Source organism: Astatotilapia calliptera, chromosome 9 (genome assembly GCF_964374335.1).
Source record: "Astatotilapia calliptera chromosome 9, fAstCal68.1, whole genome shotgun sequence".
Taxonomy (NCBI): Eukaryota; Metazoa; Chordata; class Actinopteri; order Cichliformes; family Cichlidae; genus Astatotilapia; species Astatotilapia calliptera.
The window spans coordinates 10,134,077-10,158,028 of NC_137430.1; the positions used below are offsets into that span (position 1 = coordinate 10,134,077).

The 23,952-nt window shown below is 39.1% G+C and overlaps 1 long non-coding RNA gene and 2 pseudogenes across 3 annotated transcripts; 2 read left to right on the forward strand and 1 right to left on the reverse strand.

The window, feature by feature from the left end:
- Nucleotides 1-334: 334 nt before the first annotated feature.
- LOC145431060 (uncharacterized) lies at nucleotides 335-3,502 on the reverse strand. The gene is made up of 2 exons (XR_013911423.1): nucleotides 1,505-3,502; nucleotides 335-1,294 (listed from the first exon to the last, which is right to left on the reverse strand). It is a non-coding gene; the product is annotated as an uncharacterized LOC145431060 (long non-coding RNA).
- A 1,907-nt stretch (nucleotides 3,503-5,409) lies between these two features.
- On the forward strand, nucleotides 5,410-6,785 carry LOC145431051 (spastin pseudogene; annotated as a pseudogene). Its single transcript, XR_013911419.1, has one exon. The product of XR_013911419.1 is annotated as a spastin pseudogene (transcript).
- Nucleotides 6,786-10,501: 3,716 nt separating this feature from the next.
- LOC145431050 (spastin pseudogene) lies at nucleotides 10,502-15,708 on the forward strand (annotated as a pseudogene). The gene has a single exon (XR_013911418.1). The product of XR_013911418.1 is annotated as a spastin pseudogene (transcript).
- Nucleotides 15,709-23,952: the final 8,244 nt, after the last annotated feature.

A 23,952-nucleotide genomic window follows, 5' to 3' on the forward strand; every position in this document is an offset into this window, starting at 1 on the left:
GCTGAAAGTGCTAATTGCACTAAAAAATTTAGCTGAAAAAAATAACACCAACTAAATAGATAAGCATGTCTGTTAACAAAAACCCCCAAACGCTTTACCCAACTGGGGTTTTTCAACTACCTCACTGACAGAATGAGCCCAGGTATTGCCAGTGCCACTGATGGAAATGAGCCACAGCAGCTCTTCAGCACCTACAAATGAGACCTGCCCACACCAACAAGCAAGAAGGGAGACCAGGTGGCGAGCATCGCCACACTTTCCAATCCAATAAACTACCATTGCAGTTAGTAGTAAGTGGTTGATTAGTGCAGCAACAACAAAAACACACTGAATGTCATTTTAAAATACACAAAATGTTTTATTTTACATTCTATCGAAGTTCCTGCTGGAAAGTGCTGTACTGTACAAGATGCTTCCCTCACCGCAAACTCAGGTTTACTGCTGGATAAATTTTATTTCCACATTAGTCAACTCAACAACCAAGACAGAGCACAATAGAGACAATAAGGGGGTGGCTGTAGCTCAGGCGGTAGAGCAGGTCATCTGCTGATCGGAAGATTGGTGGTTCGATTCCTGGCTTCCCCCAGTCTGCATGCCAAATATCCTTGGGCAAGATATTAACCCCAAATTGCTCTCCGATGCATCCATCGGAGTATGAATGTGTGTGAATGTTACTTAGAAAGCACCTAGAACAATGTGCTTGTGCGAATGGGTGTGAATGGGTGAATGCACAAGTTGTGTAAAGCGCTTTGAGTGCTCAGAAGAGTAGAAAAGCGCTATATAAGAACCAGTCCATTTACCAATATGTGCACTGGTCTAATGATGTTTATGGCTCCCAAAGTATCGAGTATTGAGGTCTATTGCACTGTTGACTATTTACAAAAGTATTGCACAAAAGGTATTGCACAGTGAGGTGAAGAGGCACTACAGCTTAGTTGTTCCCCCCTCCTTTGTCCTCCTGTTTCCCCTCCCTCTCCCCTCCAGAGAGGAGTTAAACAGTCTGATGGCGTGTGGGACAAAGGAGTTTTTAAGTCTGTTAGTTCTTGTCTTGGGGAGAAGCAACCTGTCACTGAACAGACTCTTCTGGTTGTTAATGGCCGTGTGCAGAGGATGCCTGGCATTGTCCATAATGTCCATCAGTTTCTTTAGTGTCCTTTTCTCTGCCACTGTCACCAGGGTGTCCAGCTTCATGCCGACCACAGAGCTAGCCTTCCTGATCAGTTTTTCCAGCCTGGATGAGTCCTTCTTTGCTGTGCTGCTCCCCCAGCACACCACAGCATAGCACTTTAAGAATCTAAAAGATAACAAAATCTGATAGGTAAAAATAACATTTTGAACCAACTAGGTGGTTCCCAAAAATCTGGCGTGCTGTGAGTCCTTAAAAAAATTGAGGAAACCGGAAAAGTAGCAGGACTAAATAACTCTGTACAGCAGATGAACTGTATCTGGAAATCATGTCCTTAAGATGTAGAAAAATATAAAGAAAAGCAAAGACTTGAAGTACCTGAGAGATGCACTGGCCCTTTAATGGATCCATCTGCTGTTTGCTGAAGCCTCATCAGAAACGGTCTCAGTGGAAGGCTGTCAGGAAGCCATTTTTAGTGAAGAGAAACAGGGAGAAAAGGCTGAGGTATGGTAAATTACACGAGAACTGGACTATATCAGTGGCAACAGGTCTTACAGCATTATGAATTCATATTTGACATTTTTGGTTCAAATAATTGTTGATATGACTCCAACAGAGGGTGTTTACATCCATCTGTAAAACACGATGAAGGCTCTGCCAGTGGTGTTGGGAATCTTGAGAAAGCTGATGGAAATATGAACCAGATATTAAGATTTTCATTAATCATGCAGTCCCAGCTGAAAAGCATCTAGTTGGAAAAGGCATATTTTTATTCATTACGACAATGATCCCAAACACACGGTGAATACAATAAACGTATACCTAGATCAGTCATGGATTGGCCTCCCCAGAGCCCAGACCTCAACATTTATTAAAGCAGTGTGTTCCGGAAAGAGAGAGTCCAGGCTATGTTCGATAGTAAAGGTGGCCATACCAAATATTGACTTTCAAGTACATTTTTGCCTTATGTACTGTATTTCCATTTATGTTTGCACGTTTCAGTGAATTGCTCTGCCTATTTCCCATTTTCCCAGCAGAATATAACGAAATGAGGATGCCTCAAGACTTTTGCAATATTGTATCAGAAGGAGAAAAAAGGTGACAAATGTCCCAGTTCTTCGTGGTTAATCTTGTTAATGTTGCCTTCTGTTTTCTAATGGTTTCCTGCCAAAAACCCTAAAAAAGTGTTCTCCAACCTCGTGAATTGAAAACACTGGATTTGTTATAGAATAACTTCTAATTAGCTATTATTTCACAGAGGAAATAAGATAATCGATAAAAGAAAAAAAGACGTGAAAAGGAGACAATAAAAGAAGCCCCTTCCTTTCCCACATGTGCTAAACTTAGAGCCAAAGCCTCACCCTGCCGCTTTCCGCTTCATTAGAGCTGTTTAAACAAAACAAGTTTAAAATAGGGTTTCTATCTGAAACAGCACATGCAGTTAAAAGGCCAATGTGGAAAATAAATCCTTGTGATTATAGTTGAACAGGAAGCAGCACTTGCTCTGCCTTTCAGCCCCATTGAACAAGACGTCAGCAGCTCTATGGAGGTAGTTTAGTCTTTTTTACAAATTCAAAATTAAATATGCGAGCACTCAAAAATTAAGGTTCACTGAGAAATGTCCTCATTTTTTAAAAAGAAAGGCATATTCCTTGTTATTTAATACAACATTCAATTGATCAGAAATGTTAGAAATCATGGTAAATGGGCTCATCAATACAAAATCATGATTGTCTTTTTAATTGTATAACTTTGTAGACTACTTTTCCCAAACCATCACTCTAGTGCTCCACTGGCACCTCGTATTACTTAATGCAAGTAGTTTACAGGTGTTGTGTCGTGTCTTTCTACAGATGTAGAAAGGTCAGCTACTCAAGAGACCTTCCCCAAATCTCCCTCATCTTCATCTTCGTCAACGAGGCTCTGTCGGTGATCCTGCGCTCAGTCCACTCAGCTGTCAATCACACACTTGCTCAAGGAGGTCATCCTGGTGGACGACAACAGCGATGACGGTCAGTATAGATTAAATATTTTCTTCAGCTAATACCAAATAAGAAGAGTGGCTTTTTCGCCCTCTGATTAGAAGATGGTTTATAGTGAGTGAAACACAGAATTTCCATCTAAAATCCACTGAGTCATCAGCAGGATTTCTACTGAAAGCAACAAAATACACATCAAATTGTCATTCAGCATCCCAGAAATAATTATCTTATACAATAAGTGTCATGTAACCTGAATATAATTATATAATTAAGTTTTATATTATTATAAAACTGAAACTAGTGAATAACCTTTGCACTGTCCTCTTCCTGCTGTGACAAAACAAATTTCCCACGTGTGGGACTAATAAAGGTTATCTTATCTTATCTTATCTTATCTTATCTTATCTTATCTTATCTTATCTTATCTTATCTTATCTTAAAAAGGTGGCGCGGTCGTTGATGCTCAGGAAGCAGTAGACCCCCGTTGGTGTTGTTTAGAGTGAGTTGGAGCTTAAAACAGCACCGCAGGGAGCTGAGTGAGAACTTTTATGTCATCTCTCTATTTGCATGTGTGCTTCTGTATTTCTTTATTTATCAACTGTGTTGTTGTGGTGATGAATTTGTATGTTTTTTATGTTTGTTTTCAGCTTTTGATAGTGTAGCAGTGACAATAGTTGGCATACATTAGTGGTTATTTAGGATAGGATGAGCTAATAAGCCATCATGTCTTTGTATTTTGCTAGGAAAATGGGAAATAGATGCAGCAGTTTACTGAAACTTGCAAACATAAGATGCCAGATGCATCTCTCAGGTTGTGTGTCAGTTTTGTGTTATTTCTTAAGGACACAACTTTCAAATTCTGTTCGTCTGCTGTAGATGTTTTTATTTAAGCTGCCAGTTCTTTTGTCCTCTACTTGTTTAGTTTCTTGACATATGTCAAGTTTTTGGCTAATAGCTCTTTGGTAATCACCTTGCTGGTGTGTTATCGTTGTCATTTTTTGTGCAGGAAACAAATTGTGTATTTGTGACAAGCTGCTGGTAATGTGCCAGTAACGAATTTGTCCCTTGAGTTAGGTGCCTTTATTATGTGTGAATGATTCATAGGAACAAACAAATAAAGGACTGCACTGAAAATTATAATAAAATGATGTCCAAAGAAAAATTTGAAGGAGCTTCAGAAAGCCTGAAGAACGTGAAATAAATTACAGAATTAAAAGACAGTTCGGTTCCTTGGAAGCAAAATGTAAAGACAAAATGTTCACACATGGCTCTATGCAACTAAATAAGAGCTTTAGGATTGTCTGAAAGTATTTGTTTGGGTTTTTGCTCGTAATTATCTGCTCCACTCTATGTTCACCTGTTCCTTATTACCCGGCTGCTCTAAAGTGATTTCTGCCAATCTTTGTCAGCTCATCTGTGAGCTTGTTTCACTCATGCGCTCTGCAACAGTCCCTCATGTTATTCTCTGCTTCACAGGTTTTTTACTCATTTTCCACCCCTTGGGCTTTGTTCTCCCAATATCAGCTTTATTTAAATAAGCTTTCTTTATGGTGGTTTTGCTGATTTTCTGTATTCATTTGGAAAAGCTTACAAACCTAACACAAATAATTGGGGTATAACCCTCAATCTCATTGGGCCTGTTTGAGTGCACATATGTCAATGAACTTAAAAAGGGCTAGTATGTGCACTTTGCTAAAGAAATGCTTTGATTATATATATATACAGTGAGTATATTTTCATAGGTACAGTGGGGCAAAAAAGTATTTAGTCAACCACCGATTGTGCAAGTTCCCCCACCTAAAATGATGACAGAGGTCAGTAATTTGCACCAGAGGTACACTTCAACTGTGAGAGACAGAATGTGAAAAAAAAATCTTAGACTCAGACCCTGTGACAAGGTCTGTGAAAACCACGTTTTTATGCCTGAAATACTACAGTACTACACTCCCACCAGATGAGCTCATGCAGCCTGTCACGAACCGGGACATACAACCATGACAAAACAGGAGATGCACACACAATTTATTGTGTTATTAATTTAGATCAACTGTGCTAATATAGTATACCAAAATGAAAACAATAACTCAAATTTCAGATATTTGAGGTTGTGCTGAAAATAATGGTGCCAAATAAGGCAAGAAAAACATATTTTAAAGGTGAAATATAGAGGTAAAATCAAAAATAGTCAAGAACGGCCAATTATACCCTGGACCACAGAGGGTTAAATTTGAAAACGGTTTAAAAAAAAACATCCCCATTCTAAAATGTCATGTGACAATCTGATTCATGAAGAGTGATGATGTCACAAGGACATGTGATGATGTCACAAGCACATGCCTTTGAGCCTTTGAAGTTTTTCTATAAATAGGGGTCAGGAGCAGCAAGTTTTAGTCAGTTTGTTCGCAGCCTTCAAACGTTCGACCAGAGCTATATTTGAAAGTATTTGTAAACCTCTGTAACATCACGCTCCAAAGCCCTGTGACGTTTCTGTGTTCTGTGACGTTGTCCCAAAGAAAGACCTTTAAATGCGATAAATAGCCTAAACGTTTTCGTTTATGACTAGTTTACCGTGTTATGACTGTGAACAGGGGGGAAGTCGCGCAAGAGAAATGTCGACCAAAACAATTGCAAGTAAGCCAAAGTCAGTTCCTAAAAGTCAACCCGCAGGTGTTTCCACCACCATCAGACCCTCCACTTCTGTAAGACCTCCATTAAGAATAACTGATGCAAAGAAAACCGCTCGGGTGGGAAAAACTCAGAATGGAAGACCGGCAGCTGTGAAACAGCCCCCGAAGAGGGATATGAAAAAGAATGTGGACAGTAAACTGGTCAGCTTAATTACAAATGAAATTGTATACAGTGGAGCGACTGTGTCATTTGATGACATCGCAGGGCAGGATCTGGCAAAGCAAGCACTTCAAGAAATTGTCATCCTTCCTGCCTTAAGACCTGATCTCTTTACTGGTCTGAGAGCTCCTGCACGTGGCTTGCTTTTATTTGGCCCACCAGGAAATGGGAAGACCATGCTCGCCAAAGCAGTTGCTGCAGAGTCTAATGCAACATTCTTCAACATCAGTGCTGCTAGTTTGACCTCCAAATATGTGGGAGAAGGCGAGAAGCTCGTACGAGCACTCTTTGCAGTTGCAAGAGAGAGACAGCCCTCAGTAATCTTCATCGATGAAGTGGACGGCTTGCTCTGTCAAAGGAGGGAGGGGGAGCACGACGCCTCTCGCCGTTTAAAAACTGAGTTCCTCATTGAGTTTGACGGGTTGCAGTCAGGAAAGGATGACAGAGTACTTGTAATGGGAGCAACGAACAGGCCCCAGGAGCTCGATGAAGCAATATTAAGGCGCTTTGCAAAAAGAGTATATGTGACCTTACCCGATGAGAAGACAAGATTTACGCTGCTGAAAAATCTTTTGGGAACGCACGGGAGTCCACTGAGCCAAGACGAACTGTCCTGTCTTGCAAAAGTGACTGAAGGATATTCAGGGAGCGATTTGACAGCATTAGCCAAAGATGCTGCACTTGGCCCAATAAGAGAGTTGGCACCAGAACAAGTCCGTGTTATAGCTGCTGCTGAGGTGCGCAACATTAAGATGAAAGACTTTGAGGATTCTCTGAAGCAAATCAAACCAACTGTTAGTCCAGCAACTCTTAACATGTACACCAAATAGAACAAAGATTTTGGTGGTCCTTCTTCAATAAATCCAAATCCAGTCAGGCTGGATGAAACAGAGTGCAAAAATAAAGAGCTTCTTCAAGAGAAAGAGCAACAGGAAAAAGAAAAAAAACGTATTCTCCAGGACTTGGAGAGAAGAAATCTACAACTGAACAAATTAATACAATGAAGGACAGAACACCTGAACTGGAAGGAGAAGTATTGGAAAAACGATGTTCAAAGATGCAGCGTAGGATCAATGAAATGGCGAAAAAACACTCAGAGGTCATTAATGAGATGTTGTTGAACTCAGACAACTTGAAGTGTGAAAACGCTGAAATGCTTGCACAAAAGCAGCAACAAGAGAAAATAAATGAAGACCTGCAGCGTAAGCTTCAAGAAATCACAAGAAGAAATGAGCAGTTAGAAAAGATGCACAAGGAAAAACAACAGCAAAATACAGACAAGTGCAATCTATTAAAAGAAATGGAGCAAAGATGCCAGAAACTTGAGAAGGAAGTTGAAGAAACAACCGATCAGTTGAGAACCCTCATCCTAGAGAAAAAAGTGGTCGTGGAAAAGCTCATGGAAAAGAAGAAAAAACGTTTCCGCTTCTTCTGGAGGAGGGACACTCCTGCTTTTTCTACTCTTTCTATTTTTTCTACTGCTGACGTCACCTCGTCTCCCTCCACCTCTGTTCCATCTTAATTTTCACCTCTCCTCTCCCCTTCTCTCCTAACACTTCTTCCCTCTCTCCTTCATCTTTTTTCACCCCAACCAGTCCCGGCAGTTGACTGCCCCTCGTGAGCCTGGTTCTGCCGGAAGTTTCTGCCCGTTTAAAGGCAGTTTTTCTTCCCCACTGTCGCCTAGTGCTTGCTCAGAGGGGATTGTTGGGGTTTTCTCTTTTCTTTTTTTTCCCCTTCTTATTACCATTTTCCTTTATTTACCGATTTGTTTTGTTTACTTTTCTTTTACGTTGTTTCTTTATTTACTTGTTTAACTTTTTTTCAACTTATGTAATAAACTAATAAACCAATTGAATTTATCCTCTGCGTATTTTACATCTAATCTTTAAAGAATATTTCCAAAACATTTTCAAACATCACGATCTGTCTTTTGTTTGCTTGTTAAAACCCCGTAAATGGTGAAGTAAAAACCCTGTGATATGGTTTAAAACATCAAAATAGACTAAACAACTAGTCTAAAACTAAGAGACACAGGATAAAGTTGGTGTGAAGGTTTCAGTCTGTGAATGAATCTAAGCACCATCACCTTAACTTTAAATTCATCTCTGTTACCCTCTTTGTGACTGAACTCTGACCGTGAGCACCACAGCCACTGCGCACCAGTCACACACACTTTAAATCCATCACAGTAAACCAGTTAGTTTACCTCAGTTTGTTTTGCAGCACATTTCACAACATGCAAAAGCATAATGTGCCATGTACAGACTCAAAATCTGATTTAAAAACATGAGGACTGACCTGTAAGCTTTACATTTACAGTTTATCACATACCACTGAGCAGTTCTTACCTGTAATTCTAAGCCCTCTTCTTCCTTTTCTGGTTTAAAACATCAAATTAGACTAAACAACTAGTCTAAAACCAAGAGACACTTAAATATTAAGTTAAACCTCTGGGGTTGCCGGACGCGCCGGCGCGTCAAAATCACATGACCAATTTAAGACGACACAGCTACAAGATGCAGCGATTCAGAGGCTGTATCCCAATTCAGGGTCTGCAGCCTTAAAGGCCGCATTTTAAGGCCGATTACGTCACCATGCCAGTCTCCTATTGCCAGAGGCTGAAGTGTGTGTGCAGTCACCAGGTGATAATCTGATATCGTCTACTTCCCCACTGATGTTAAGTAATATGAAAAAAATAATGAATCCCACCTTAGGCCGAATGTGTGACTCTCTTCGTAGTGGAAGAGAGAATGAATCTTCCCATCCGAATTCACGGCAATCAGTCTGTCAATCAAATCCTGTGGAGTAAAATGAGAGGCTTTGAACAAGAATGCACCGGATAGGGTGCAAAACGAAAACTGTGTGGAAATTTACAATGGGTAAGGTGGAGAACGTATATCAGTCTCAGTGTGAGAGGGTTTATTTGAATGCGTTTGAAGTAAAACAAATGGGTGGGTGGTGTTTGGAGGCCAAATAAAAAGTGCAAACATGCCCTCAGATGGATGACAAAAAAAACCTGCAGTGTGTGGAAAAGAAGAAGAAGAAAAACACTTACAGGTATGGAGGTTGGCATCTCCCTCAGGGTGTATTCGCTTTTGTTGGCCAAAGACTGTCGGCCCAGCAGTTGCCACACCGACTGGGAAGAGGAGAGGAGGTTGACCAAGTACAGGAAGGACTGAAGAGGAAAGTAAATACAGCAGCTGTTAGAGAGAAAAAATGTATTTGCTTTTAAAGACCATTGTGAATGCATTTGTGCACGTCATGGATTGATCAAATCCTAACACATAATAATAATATAACACTATTCAACTACAAACACTACCGATAATATGACAAATAATATCTGTAGTATTCAAAGCAAAACAAAATGTAAAAAGAATTTATGATTGCAAAGATAAAACATGGTTTACCACACTCTCAAAACTGAATAAGACATATATTCTGAGCAGAGTGGTTGAGCAGAAACCTATTGCAGCCTGAAGAATATTAAACTACAGGAAAGCTCCCTGCATTTTTCACTGGGTCTGGTAGAACAGGGAAAATATATCATCAAAAGCATCAAAGGAAAAAAAGAGAGACACTTGCACAAACGAGCTACAACTTAGATTATATTAAACAGCTTCAAAGAAACGTAAAGAAAAAAACAAGATACGATGGATTTTTTTTTCTAAAATAGAAATATCTATACTTTCATGTGTCTTCTGATGTTTCTGTGCATGTGTGAACTTATCTTCATATGTACTACCAAACCTCCTACTGTACTTAGCACAGATTAAAGCAAAGACTCGAGTTAATTCACCAAAGTGCTGGTGTGTGTATATTTAGTTTTCCTTTGACCTCAGCATATATGTATAACCCACTGATAAGGCAGACTTTAAAGTCGCCTGTGGCAGGACACAGTTTACACATCACTGGCTGTCCGTATTCACTTGGCTAGTCTCTCTGAGAGAGATGACTTGGCTGCTGTCAGAGGCCAAGCATCAGACACACACAGACAGGCTCACGCTGGAGCTTGTTGAAGCTTTCCTGAGAGAAATTCTGCCAAAAACATAACTAAAAATGCAGTCTTATGAAAGTAAGGCTTATTTGCCCAGACACCCATAAACCAATCAGCAAAAAGCCTTTCTTGTTAACAAAATCACTATTGCCAGTTTCTTAAATATGAATATTCACAAGTGAATTTTCTACATGGCTGCTGGTATCACAGCAACACATGGACCACTATTCTGAGTCCTGGGTTAATAATAATTGGAATCAATTTAATTTTAATCAATTTAAACACCTTTGTAACCAGTGAGCTAAAAACATGATGGAAAAGCAAAACTTCTAAGAGATCTGTGTCTGTACTATTATGTAGATATCTAAAAATTGGGGCATTGTGGGCTCCAGGAAGTTTCTCCTTCTCCCTCTCTCTCACACACACACGCACGCACATACATACAATACCTTAATGCAACTCCTATCTGTGGGGTCAATGGGAGTTGGTTTGGGACGGACCACTCTGATGTCGTCACTGCTGCACTCAAGAACAGACCATAGCTCTAGTACCAGGGCCCGAATAAAGCCTGAGACAGAACACGGAGAAATTTGTTGTACCAAACATTTATTTGAAATAGCAGCAACTAAAATTATTAACAGTGCTTTAATAAATAAACGACTGACTTTGTTATTGTGTGCAATCTTTTAAAGAAATCTGTCTTTGCATTGCTGGCACCGTTTTGATTGGAGGATTTGAATCTCAGGAAGGAAGGAATTTATAATGCCACTCCCTTTGATCCCATTTAATCTCTTCCCTGTTGCACTTTGGCCTGTCAGTAACTACATTTGAATTTTGCAGCTCAAGCTTGCACATAAAGGCTGGATAAAAACGTTAATGCAATCAAAATGTACGCAGCCCTCGCTGGAAAACTGGGGATACAGTACAGTACATAAATGATGAAGCAAAGACAAAACATTAGTGTCATGGAAGAAGAAATAGTCAGTGCATCACGGGAAGCTCCCAGCAATAAAACCTGCATTTGTATTGACACATAAACCTTAATTTGTGAGCAATTTTCAGTGTATTTCAGTTAAATTAACGAGACAAATATAACAAAAGGGATTTTATACTTAGAAGAAGAATATGAAATTGAAATATTAAACTAAGAAAACTATAAATACTGCAGTTCTAGAGTTACAGATATACAATTAAGCTTTGCATATCAGTGCTGTATAACCCAGGGAATGTACTTTTTTTTTTTTTTATAATTGAATAGTAATGGAAATCATGAACTGTTTTTCAGAGGTCATAGATCAAATGAGCAGTAGAGTTTTTCTCACAGAATGGTTCTTTCACATAGAAAGCAGTGTGTGCTGCAGGTTTAGCAAATGGCCCATCATTTGTAAGCTCTGTCTGGACTATATCACTTTTTGAGGTCATCCTTCTTTCTGTCAGTCTGCCTTTTTATCGATGGCACAAACATATGTCACATCATGGAACACATGAGTGCTCCACAGCCAGCGCTGCTCAACACAGCAGGGAACTGTTCTTGCGTGGGTAAAGTCATAGGAGAGAATAGGTTTCAGAACGCAGCGGTGCTGTTATAAGCGAAGGGCTGATAAGTAATCAGACTTCTTTTCCCATAACCAGTTGAGTCGCCCCTTCTAGCCAATAGAAAGAATGCAGGATTAAAATATTTGTTCACTAGCTTCATTTTTTGACCTCTTTTGACAAGAGTACGGTATTTCCTGGAGCCTTTTGCATATGGATAAACCTAGTATCAGTATACAACTGATATGTGAATCCATTTATCAAAAAAGAACGCCTCTTCTTACTCTTTCTTACCCAAACAAAAACGGTTTGACAAATACATTTCTCCCTAAGCTGCCTTAAGTCTCCTTTATACCGACAACACAAAAACAACAACAACAACTTATAATATAAGCCTTAAGCATCACAGCTGACAAGTGTTTGTTGTGTCCAAATAACTGCAATAGTACCTGAACTGTGCAGAGCCACAACTCCCGGAGCAGTTGCTGCCACCTGTGTCACCATCACCCCGTAGCCAAACTTCTCGCAGCTGCTCACCTACAGAAAACACACAGAAATCTCATACCCCTAGAAATATTTCAGCCTTTCACTATCACAGTTTTTGGTTATCAGGTAAAAAATGAATGAGAGTTTGGAAAAAGGATGGAAAAGGTTTAGGTCAAATGTAGTACTAATGTATCATAAAGGGAGATGTGTAAGTAAATCTGGGATTCTGGAAAGGCACAACATAATGTAGTTAAACATGCTGTGGAGAATTTAAATTGTAAATTGATATTGGAGTGTGCAGGCCCTTCATTAATTACAACACAATGCCACAACTAAAAATAGACAAAATATAATTACATTCCATAATTAAAGTGTAATGCCAAACTAGAGAAGCAATTACAATGGTGCGTAAACAATGGCAGTAAATTAAGCCCACGGGGGATCAGCTAAGGTTTGCAGCAAGCCTGAGTGTTTGTGTGTTTACAATTTGAATCTTAGACTCAGACCCTGTGACAAGGTCTGTGAAAACCACGTTTTTATGCCTGAAATACTACAGTACTACACTCCCACCAGATGAGCTCATGCAGCCTGTCACGAACCGGGACATACAACCATGACAAAACAGGAGATGCACACACAATTTATTGTGTTATTAATTTAGATCAACTGTGCTAATATAGTATACCAAAATGAAAACAATAACTCAAATTTCAGATATTTGAGGTTGTGCTGAAAATAATGGTGCCAAATAAGGCAAGAAAAACATATTTTAAAGGTGAAATATAGAGGTAAAATCAAAAATAGTCAAGAACGGCCAATTATACCCTGGACCACAGAGGGTTAAATTTGAAAACGGTTTAAAAAAAAACATCCCCATTCTAAAATGTCATGTGACAATCTGATTCATGAAGAGTGATGATGTCACAAGGACATGTGATGATGTCACAAGGACATGTGATGATGTCACAAGCACATGCCTTTGAGCCTTTGAAGTTTTTCTATAAATAGGGGTCAGGAGCAGCAAGTTTTAGTCAGTTTGTTCGCAGCCTTCAAACGTTCGACCAGAGCTATATTTGAAAGTATTTGTAAACCTCTGTAACATCACGCTCCAAAGCCCTGTGACGTTTCTGTGTTCTGTGACGTTGTCCCAAAGAAAGACCTTTAAATGCGATAAATAGCCTAAACGTTTTCGTTTATGACTAGTTTACCGTGTTATGACTGTGAACAGGGGGGAAGTCGCGCAAGAGAAATGTCGACCAAAACAATTGCAAGTAAGCCAAAGTCAGTTCCTAAAAGTCAACCCGCAGGTGTTTCCACCACCATCAGACCCTCCACTTCTGTAAGACCTCCATTAAGAATAACTGATGCAAAGAAAACCGCTCGGGTGGGAAAAACTCAGAATGGAAGACCGGCAGCTGTGAAACAGCCCCCGAAGAGGGATATGAAAAAGAATGTGGACAGTAAACTGGTCAGCTTAATTACAAATGAAATTGTATACAGTGGAGCGACTGTGTCATTTGATGACATCGCAGGGCAGGATCTGGCAAAGCAAGCACTTCAAGAAATTGTCATCCTTCCTGCCTTAAGACCTGATCTCTTTACTGGTCTGAGAGCTCCTGCACGTGGCTTGCTTTTATTTGGCCCACCAGGAAATGGGAAGACCATGCTCGCCAAAGCAGTTGCTGCAGAGTCTAATGCAACATTCTTCAACATCAGTGCTGCTAGTTTGACCTCCAAATATGTGGGAGAAGGCGAGAAGCTCGTACGAGCACTCTTTGCAGTTGCAAGAGAGAGACAGCCCTCAGTAATCTTCATCGATGAAGTGGACGGCTTGCTCTGTCAAAGGAGGGAGGGGGAGCACGACGCCTCTCGCCGTTTAAAAACTGAGTTCCTCATTGAGTTTGACGGGTTGCAGTCAGGAAAGGATGACAGAGTACTTGTAATGGGAGCAACGAACAGGCCCCAGGAGCTCGATGAAGCAATATTAAGGCGCTTTGCAAAAAGAGTATATGTGACCTTACCCGATGAGAAGACAAGATTTACGCTGCTGAAAAATCTTTTGGGAACGCACGGGAGTCCACTGAGCCAAGACGAACTGTCCTGTCTTGCAAAAGTGACTGAAGGATATTCAGGGAGCGATTTGACAGCATTAGCCAAAGATGCTGCACTTGGCCCAATAAGAGAGTTGGCACCAGAACAAGTCCGTGTTATAGCTGCTGCTGAGGTGCGCAACATTAAGATAAAAGACTTTGAGGATTCTCTGAAGCAAATCAAACCAACTGTTAGTCCAGCAACTCTTAACATGTACACCAAATAGAACAAAGATTTTGGTGGTCCTTCTTCAATAAATCCAAATCCAGTCAGGCTGGATGAAACAGAGTGCAAAAATAAAGAGCTTCTTCAAGAGAAAGAGCAACAGGAAAAAGAAAAAAAACGTATTCTCCAGGACTTGGAGAGAAGAAATCTACAACTGAACAAATTAATACAATGAAGGACAGAACACCTGAACTGGAAGGAGAAGTATTGGAAAAACGATGTTCAAAGATGCAGCGTAGGATCAATGAAATGGCGAAAAAACACTCAGAGGTCATTAATGAGATGTTGTTGAACTCAGACAACTTGAAGTGTGAAAACGCTGAAATGCTTGCACAAAAGCAGCAACAAGAGAAAATAAATGAAGACCTGCAGCGTAAGCTTCAAGAAATCACAAGAAGAAATGAGCAGTTAGAAAAGATGCACAAGGAAAAACAACAGCAAAATACAGACAAGTGCAATCTATTAAAAGAAATGGAGCAAAGATGCCAGAAACTTGAGAAGGAAGTTGAAGAAACAACCGATCAGTTGAGAACCCTCATCCTAGAGAAAAAAGTGGTCGTGGAAAAGCTCATGGAAAAGAAGAAAAAACGTTTCCGCTTCTTCTGGAGGAGGGACACTCCTGCTTTTTCTACTCTTTCTATTTTTTCTACTGCTGACGTCACCTCGTCTCCCTCCACCTCTGTTCCATCTTAATTTTCACCTCTCCTCTCCCCTTCTCTCCTAACACTTCTTCCCTCTCTCCTTCATCTTTTTTCACCCCAACCAGTCCCGGCAGTTGACTGCCCCTCGTGAGCCTGGTTCTGCCGGAAGTTTCTGCCCGTTTAAAGGCAGTTTTTCTTCCCCACTGTCGCCTAGTGCTTGCTCAGAGGGGATTGTTGGGGTTTTCTCTTTTCTTTTTTTTCCCCTTCTTATTACCATTTTCCTTTATTTACCGATTTGTTTTGTTTACTTTTCTTTTACGTTGTTTCTTTATTTACTTGTTTAACTTTTTTTCAACTTATGTAATAAACTAATAAACCAATTGAATTTATCCTCTGCGTATTTTACATCTAATCTTTAAAGAATATTTCCAAAACATTTTCAAACATCACGATCTGTCTTTTGTTTGCTTGTTAAAACCCCGTAAATGGTGAAGTAAAAACCCTGTGATATGGTTTAAAACATCAAAATAGACTAAACAACTAGTCTAAAACTAAGAGACACAGGATAAAGTTGGTGTGAAGGTTTCAGTCTGTGAATGAATCTAAGCACCATCACCTTAACTTTAAATTCATCTCTGTTACCCTCTTTGTGACTGAACTCTGACCGTGAGCACCACAGCCACTGCGCACCAGTCACACGCACTTTAAATCCATCACAGTAAACCAGTTAGTTTACCTCAGTTTGTTTTGCAGCACATTTCACAACATGCAAAAGCATAATGTGCCATGTACAGACTCAAAATCTGATTTAAAAACATGAGGACTGACCTGTAAGCTTTACATTTACAGTTTATCACATACCACTGAGGTTCTTACCTGTAATTCTAAGCCCTCTTCTTCCTTTTCTGGTTTAAAACATCAAATTAGACTAAACAACTAGTCTAAAACCAAGAGACACTTAAATATTAAGTTAAACCTCTGGGGTTGCCGGACGCGCCGGCGCGTCAAAATCACATGACCAATTTAAGACGACACAGCTACAAGATGCAGCGATTCAGAGGCTGTATCCCAATTCAGGGTCTGCAGCCTTAAAGGCCGCATTTTAAGGCCGATTACGTCACCATGCCAGTCTCCTATTGCCAGAGGCTGAAGTGTGTGTGCAGTCACCAGGTGATAATCTGATATCGTCTACTTCCCCACTGATGTTAAGTAATATGAAAAAAATAATGAATCCCACCTTAGGCCGAATGTGTGACTCTCTTCGTAGTGGAAGAGAGAATGAATCTTCCCATCCGAATTCACGGCAATCAGTCTGTCAATCAAATCCTGTGGAGTAAAATGAGAGGCTTTGAACAAGAATGCACCGGATAGGGTGCAAAACGAAAACTGTGTGGAAATTTACAATGGGTAAGGTGGAGAACGTATATCAGTCTCAGTGTGAGAGGGTTTATTTGAATGCGTTTGAAGTAAAACAAATGGGTGGGTGGTGTTTGGAGGCCAAATAAAAAGTGCAAACATGCCCTCAGATGGATGACAAAAAAAACCTGCAGTGTGTGGAAAAGAAGAAGAAGAAAAACACTTACAGGTATGGAGGTTGGCATCTCCCTCAGGGTGTATTCGCTTTTGTTGGCCAAAGACTGTCGGCCCAGCAGTTGCCACACCGACTGGGAAGAGGAGAGGAGGTTGACCAAGTACAGGAAGGACTGAAGAGGAAAGTAAATACAGCAGCTGTTAGAGAGAAAAAATGTATTTGCTTTTAAAGACCATTGTGAATGCATTTGTGCACGTCATGGATTGATCAAATCCTAACACATAATAATAATATAACACTATTCAACTACAAACACTACCGATAATATGACAAATAATATCTGTAGTATTCAAAGCAAAACAAAATGTAAAAAGAATTTATGATTGCAAAGATAAAACATGGTTTACCACACTCTCAAAACTGAATAAGACATATATTCTGAGCAGAGTGGTTGAGCAGAAACCTATTGCAGCCTGAAGAATATTAAACTACAGGAAAGCTCCCTGCATTTTTCACTGGGTCTGGTAGAACAGGGAAAATATATCATCAAAAGCATCAAAGGAAAAAAAGAGAGACACTTGCACAAACGAGCTACAACTTAGATTATATTAAACAGCTTCAAAGAAACGTAAAGAAAAAAACAAGATACGATGGATTTTTTTTTCTAAAATAGAAATATCTATACTTTCATGTGTCTTCTGATGTTTCTGTGCATGTGTGAACTTATCTTCATATGTACTACCAAACCTCCTACTGTACTTAGCACAGATTAAAGCAAAGACTCGAGTTAATTCACCAAAGTGCTGGTGTGTGTATATTTAGTTTTCCTTTGACCTCAGCATATATGTATAACCCACTGATAAGGCAGACTTTAAAGTCGCCTGTGGCAGGACACAGTTTACACATCACTGGCTGTCCGTATTCACTTGGCTAGTCTCTCTGAGAGAGATGACTTGGCTGCTGTCAGAGGCCAAGCATCAGACACACACAGACAGGCTCACGCTGGAGCTTGTTGAAGCTTTCCTGAGAGAAATTCTGCCAAAAACATAACTAAAAATGCAGTCTTATGAAAGTAAGGCTTATTTGCCCAGACACCCATAAACCAATCAGCAAAAAGCCTTTCTTGTTAACAAAATCACTATTGCCAGTTTCTTAAATATGAATATTCACAAGTGAATTTTCTACATGGCTGCTGGTATCACAGCAACACATGGACCACTATTCTGAGTCCTGGGTTAATAATAATTGGAATCAATTTAATTTTAATCAATTTAAACACCTTTGTAACCAGTGAGCTAAAAACATGATGGAAAAGCAAAACTTCTAAGAGATCTGTGTCTGTACTATTATGTAGATATCTAAAAATTGGGGCATTGTGGGCTCCAGGAAGTTTCTCCTTCTCCCTCTCTCTCACACACACACGCACGCACATACATACAATACCTTAATGCAACTCCTATCTGTGGGGTCAATGGGAGTTGGTTTGGGACGGACCACTCTGATGTCGTCACTGCTGCACTCAAGAACAGACCATAGCTCTAGTACCAGGGCCCGAATAAAGCCTGAGACAGAACACGGAGAAATTTGTTGTACCAAACATTTATTTGAAATAGCAGCAACTAAAATTATTAACAGTGCTTTAATAAATAAACGACTGACTTTGTTATTGTGTGCAATCTTTTAAAGAAATCTGTCTTTGCATTGCTGGCACCGTTTTGATTGGAGGATTTGAATCTCAGGAAGGAAGGAATTTATAATGCCACTCCCTTTGATCCCATTTAATCTCTTCCCTGTTGCACTTTGGCCTGTCAGTAACTACATTTGAATTTTGCAGCTCAAGCTTGCACATAAAGGCTGGATAAAAACGTTAATGCAATCAAAATGTACGCAGCCCTCGCTGGAAAACTGGGGATACAGTACAGTACATAAATGATGAAGCAAAGACAAAACATTAGTGTCATGGAAGAAGAAATAGTCAGTGCATCACGGGAAGCTCCCAGCAATAAAACCTGCATTTGTATTGACACATAAACCTTAATTTGTGAGCAATTTTCAGTGTATTTCAGTTAAATTAACGAGACAAATATAACAAAAGGGATTTTATACTTAGAAGAAGAATATGAAATTGAAATATTAAACTAAGAAAACTATAAATACTGCAGTTCTAGAGTTACAGATATACAATTAAGCTTTGCATATCAGTGCTGTATAACCCAGGGAATGTACTTTTTTTTTTTTATAATTGAATAGTAATGGAAATCATGAACTGTTTTTCAGAGGTCATAGATCAAATGAGCAGTAGAGTTTTTCTCACAGAATGGTTCTTTCACATAGAAAGCAGTGTGTGCTGCAGGTTTAGCAAATGGCCCATCATTTGTATCTCCAGTGTCTGTTGAAGTGTACAGTATCTGTGTGTGTGCATGACCGTCGGTGCTCTCTGCTCACTCGGGTTCAGAGGTACAGGGAGGAGGCTCAGCAGGAGTAGAGGCAGCTGCTTCATCACAAACATGCCAGGTGCAGGCGGTAAAGGCCCTTTCTGTTTCCTCTCAACCCTCCTGCCAAAGCCATAGAACTCTGCCGAGGTGAACCAGACAACACAATATAGACATTTTTCCCTGTTCCTACATGGAAACACAAGATCAAACGGGCATTTTTTTTTGGCATAAATATGTATATCATATCGGACTCAGTTTGTTCCTGTTATTGTTTTTGCACTGTACTTGTCATCCATTCCAGTGAAACGATGCAGAAGGTTGTAGGTTGTGCAATAGTGCCATCTAGAGGTGAAGTAACATCACACTGCCCGTGCTCTTGTCTCGTCACGGTGTTTGCGTGTTTCTCCCTCTCTGCACACTCAGCGTTATATTCACAATATGTGGAAAATATATTGATATTGAATGTTCAAATATGAGGATATGTATAATGTATAGGTTGACTTTGCTCTACCTACACTTCTGGCAGAGCAGCAGTTGCAATGCGAACACATAATTAAACGGTGTATTTATAGGAACAGATTTCTTGCCTATGGCAGACAAAGTGATTTTAAACGTGTAAAAGGTTTCATTCACAGATGATTTATTACTATCACACCCTGGAGACTTTATAAAGAGCACTGCTGCAAAAGCAGCCTAAACAAACTTGTACAGTAGGTCACGCTGGTTTAGTTTTTCATCAAAATGCTTTTTTTCTTTTACTATTATTTTTGAAAACGTTACAGCACTGGTGGACATTTCCTACCAAATAAGAACTAGACACTACTGTTATGTAGTGGTTAATTGGAAAACTGTTTTATCACGAATTTCTTATTTAGAAATAATTAAAATTTTATTTGATGTTTTTTTTTTTTTTGGATGGATACTGTTATTGCAGTGATGCTGTAATTAAACTGTCTTCACCCCAGTAGAATAATTGCATGACTCCATCACTGAAGTGGAGGGTTTGTTTTGGAGGGGAAACGCACAGTGTCTCTTTAGTAGCATGGTGGTTGGATCCCACATTTGTTTCTTATGTAACATTGTAAATAGCTGCTAAGACAGCATATCTATTGGACAAGCACATATTATACATACTTTGCACGTGCAATATTTAAACATGTAGGCTAGAGAATGACTTTCAGTTGTATTATTTATTAGACGAATACTAATTATCACTGTAAATATGAAAATCTGTACAAAACATCAAAGCATTAAGAATACTTGCAATAAAAAGAAATTTTCTAAATGGTGCTGTTTGTCTTATTATGCAGTAGACTTGAGATCTCAGTAGTTATTAGTTCAAGATCAGGACACAGTGTTTAAGGGATTGTACATTTCAAAATATAATTTACTTTGAAGCGATCTGATCCTATGCCATGACATTTAAAACATTAACATAATGCTCACTTAAATTGAAAAAAAATCTCTCACTTTGTGATTTTTAAAAAAGCAAATAGAATGCATTTATCAAACACTTTTAGTTGATGTTTGTTATGGAGTAGTGGCAGAAATCTTTAGCCATTCCTCGTTGCCTCAGGAGCAATGATTTTATTGAACATGTGCAAACATAAATGGAAATATACGTAAAATAGAGTTTATAACAATATAACAAGCTTGAAAGTCAATATTTGGCATTGTAACTGTTATTCTTCAGTTCTAGTTTTCTTGTCATTTCCACAGGAACAGTTTTCCAGGCTTCTTGAAGGATATTCAGAGCACGTCTTTGGGTGTTGTCCGCCTTTTGTTCCGTTCTCGTGTCACAATGATCCCACACTGCTTCAGTAATATTGAGGTCTGGGCTCTGGGGAGGCCAAGCCATGACTGATGCTGTTCTATTGTATGTTTTTCTATCCAGGTATGCTTTTACTGTACTGACAGTATTTTGGGGATCATTGCTATCCTGAAAAATGATGCATTTGCCAATCACATGCTTTCCCAATGGCATTACATTGTGGATTAAAATCCATTGTTACTTTTCTATATTCAAGATTCCATCAATCAAGAGTTTCCCATCCTTAAGAATAGCTTCTTCTTCTTCTAACAATTTCTGACAAGGGTTCAGCAAACGGTAGATGAATCAGCTGAAGGGCTAGATGCACCTTTCAGGTCCTGTGTTGGGTCTTAACTCGATTTTCCCCTCTTATTTCTTAAGGACATGACTTTCAGATATTGTTAATTTGCTGTAGAGGGTGTGTGTGGTTGAAAGGCAAGGCCTGAAGAGGAAATGAGGGTTAGGTGAGAGGAATGGTGGAAACATTGGGGTAAAACTTGGATTCACTTATTATTAATTATTAAACACTTATTATTAATGGAGCAGTAACACTGAGAAAAAAATCATCAAACTTTTACTCCTACTGACAAAATTAATCAAAAGCATTTTTAATTATGAACATTAAAAGTACTATTGAATGGGAAAAATCACATCTATCTGGATTTCTTTGCTTGTTGATTTCCAAACTAATATAAGTATTTTTCTGTACCTTTGCACTGATTTAACTGCTTTAACTGAATTTATCCTGCCAATGCTTTTTTGCATGTGCCCTTTGCTGCTAGAAATCAGATCATCTTTTTCATATAAATCTATGTACAAAAAAATACATAGATAGCTTTTAAAGCTGGAATCGGTCTTTGACTTTGCCTTTATTCTTCATTGCTGTATTACCTTTCCTCCTTCTGACCTTACTCTTTATGGCCACTTTTAGCATAAATATAGCATCTGGTTTAGCAAACCTTATAAAGGGAAAATCGATCTGAGGAATGGGAACAAAGCAAAAGTCATCATGAACGTGTCAGTTGAGGCTGTTAATCAGTGGGATACTGCAGGTCACCCTGCTTAAAAGCTGTCCCAATCCCTCTTTACGTGAAGCCTTTGCTTTTATTATATACTTCATATAACATATCATATTTATTTCTAACCACCATGACACCACAAGAGGGAAGCATTAGGCACTGAGATGGTGAAACTGCAACTGATAAAAATGCAGTTCATACATATAATGCAGCAAGCTAATCGATCTGTTGAAATTCACAAACACTTCTGCAGAGTAGATACATTCATTTCATTTTGTAGAATAAAAATATAATTTCCTGCCTTGTTTAGTATCACTATAATAGAAGGACACCGGCGCTAACAGTAAAAGTAAAAGTAAAAGCTATTGATACCAATTATTTTTATACTATATCCTCACTTCACAGTGAGAACCAAAATCTGTTTCTTCTTTCTTTTGTACTAAACATGTTCTCACACTCTGGAGCCATTTTGGTGCAAAGTCAGCAAATTTTATAATTTATAAATTTTTCAATTTTATATTTTATATTCCCCTTGCCATAAGAGCTGGGTAACACCCAAATTTCTCATCTGTGCAGTATTAAAGGTTTATCCTATTCTATTCTAAAACTTTAAAACTGTTTTTATTCTAGTATATAACTTTTATGATCACTGAAATTAAAGTTAATATAGATATAGCTTAAAAATAATTGGACAAATAAGTGCCTGGAGATGTTACCAAAATGGCTCCAGAGTGTGAGAACATGTTTAGTACAAAAGAAAGAAGAAACAGATTTTGATTCTCACTGTGAAGTGAGGATATAGTATAAAAATAATTGGTATCAATAGCTTTTACTCAACAATGAACACATAAGGTGAAGTAAACGTAAATCACAGTCTGATAAAAACCCTTTAATAAAGCACATTCAGTACATGTTCTGAAGCTATTACTCTGGCTCTGTTTGGGGTCATTGTCACGCTACAGAATGAACTTAAGCGATCTGATTATTTTGCATGATAAAAGATCTAATTGTAGTTCTAGTCTCTAGTTTTGACATGCTCTCTGCAAAAAAACCCCCAAAACAACAAAAACTAAAACAGCGGGATGCTTCACCATGCTTCGCTGCCAACATCTGTGCCTAAAGAGTTGTGCACAGTATTGTGTGTTGTATCATCTGTTACCCTTGCTGCAGTGGGTTTTATGAAATTGTCACATTTTCATACAGTGTTGCTGTTCTGTCAAGTAATTACATCTGTATCTCTGCTGCTTTTTTCCCGAGGCAGAGCAGAGAGCAGGCTGGGGTGACAGCTGCAGTGACACTACCCTCCAATCACAGAAAACATACAGCGCCACATGGTGCATATTAGAGCAAAATCATATTTGACAACTGTGAGTTCTCTGCTCTGACATTAAACCATAACCTCTTTCATTAAGTGCTCACAGGGAGCTGCAGGACACTGCTGGTCAGAACAATGCAAACTATGATACAATAATGTCAATGAATTACATTCATTTTCTAGATTTTTTGTCATCCTTTAAAAATAGCTCCATTTTTTTACATGCTAAAATCTACAAATTATACAAATTTCCATCCCCATAAATACAACCTTATCTAAGTAACGCAGTGAGTTTATTTGATCAGTTTGTCCTTGTTAGCATTTACTGCTGGCTTACATTTAGCAGGACTTTAACCAACATATGGTAATCCTATTTCACGCCAGAGAACGATGAGCAGTCTCTTCGTTAAGAGTCTGATCAGCATTCAGTGTTATGTTAGCATGCAGGCTCTGTCCCTCAGAGCCGCCTCACTCCTCTCTCCCCCTCTCTGCTAGAAACAGGCCCTTGTGCTCCCAGCAGTCTCCTCCTGTTTTATTTACATCTTAAGCATTTAAGCTGATGCTTCATCCAGAGCAGTTTAGCGAGAGTAAGCAGTAGGAGGTCAGTGTCTGATTCAAGGACACTATTTACAGGACATATGGTTGCTTCAGGATTGAACCCATAACTTGTCATTTATAGAACAGTCCCTTTAATGTTCGGCCACCTGGCTGCTTTATTTGTGGCTGGGTAATATTGTGTAGAAGCGCTTTTATAAAAAATGTGATGAAAGTACTCTTAAGTCGAGTTGGTGTAAGTTACAGCAGATGCCATGCAGCTGGAAGCTGAGGGTGAAATCTCTTTTGAAGTAGTCTATTTTGGGGGATGATTTTGAGGACTAATCTCACAGCATGCCGAAAATATTTTGACCACAACC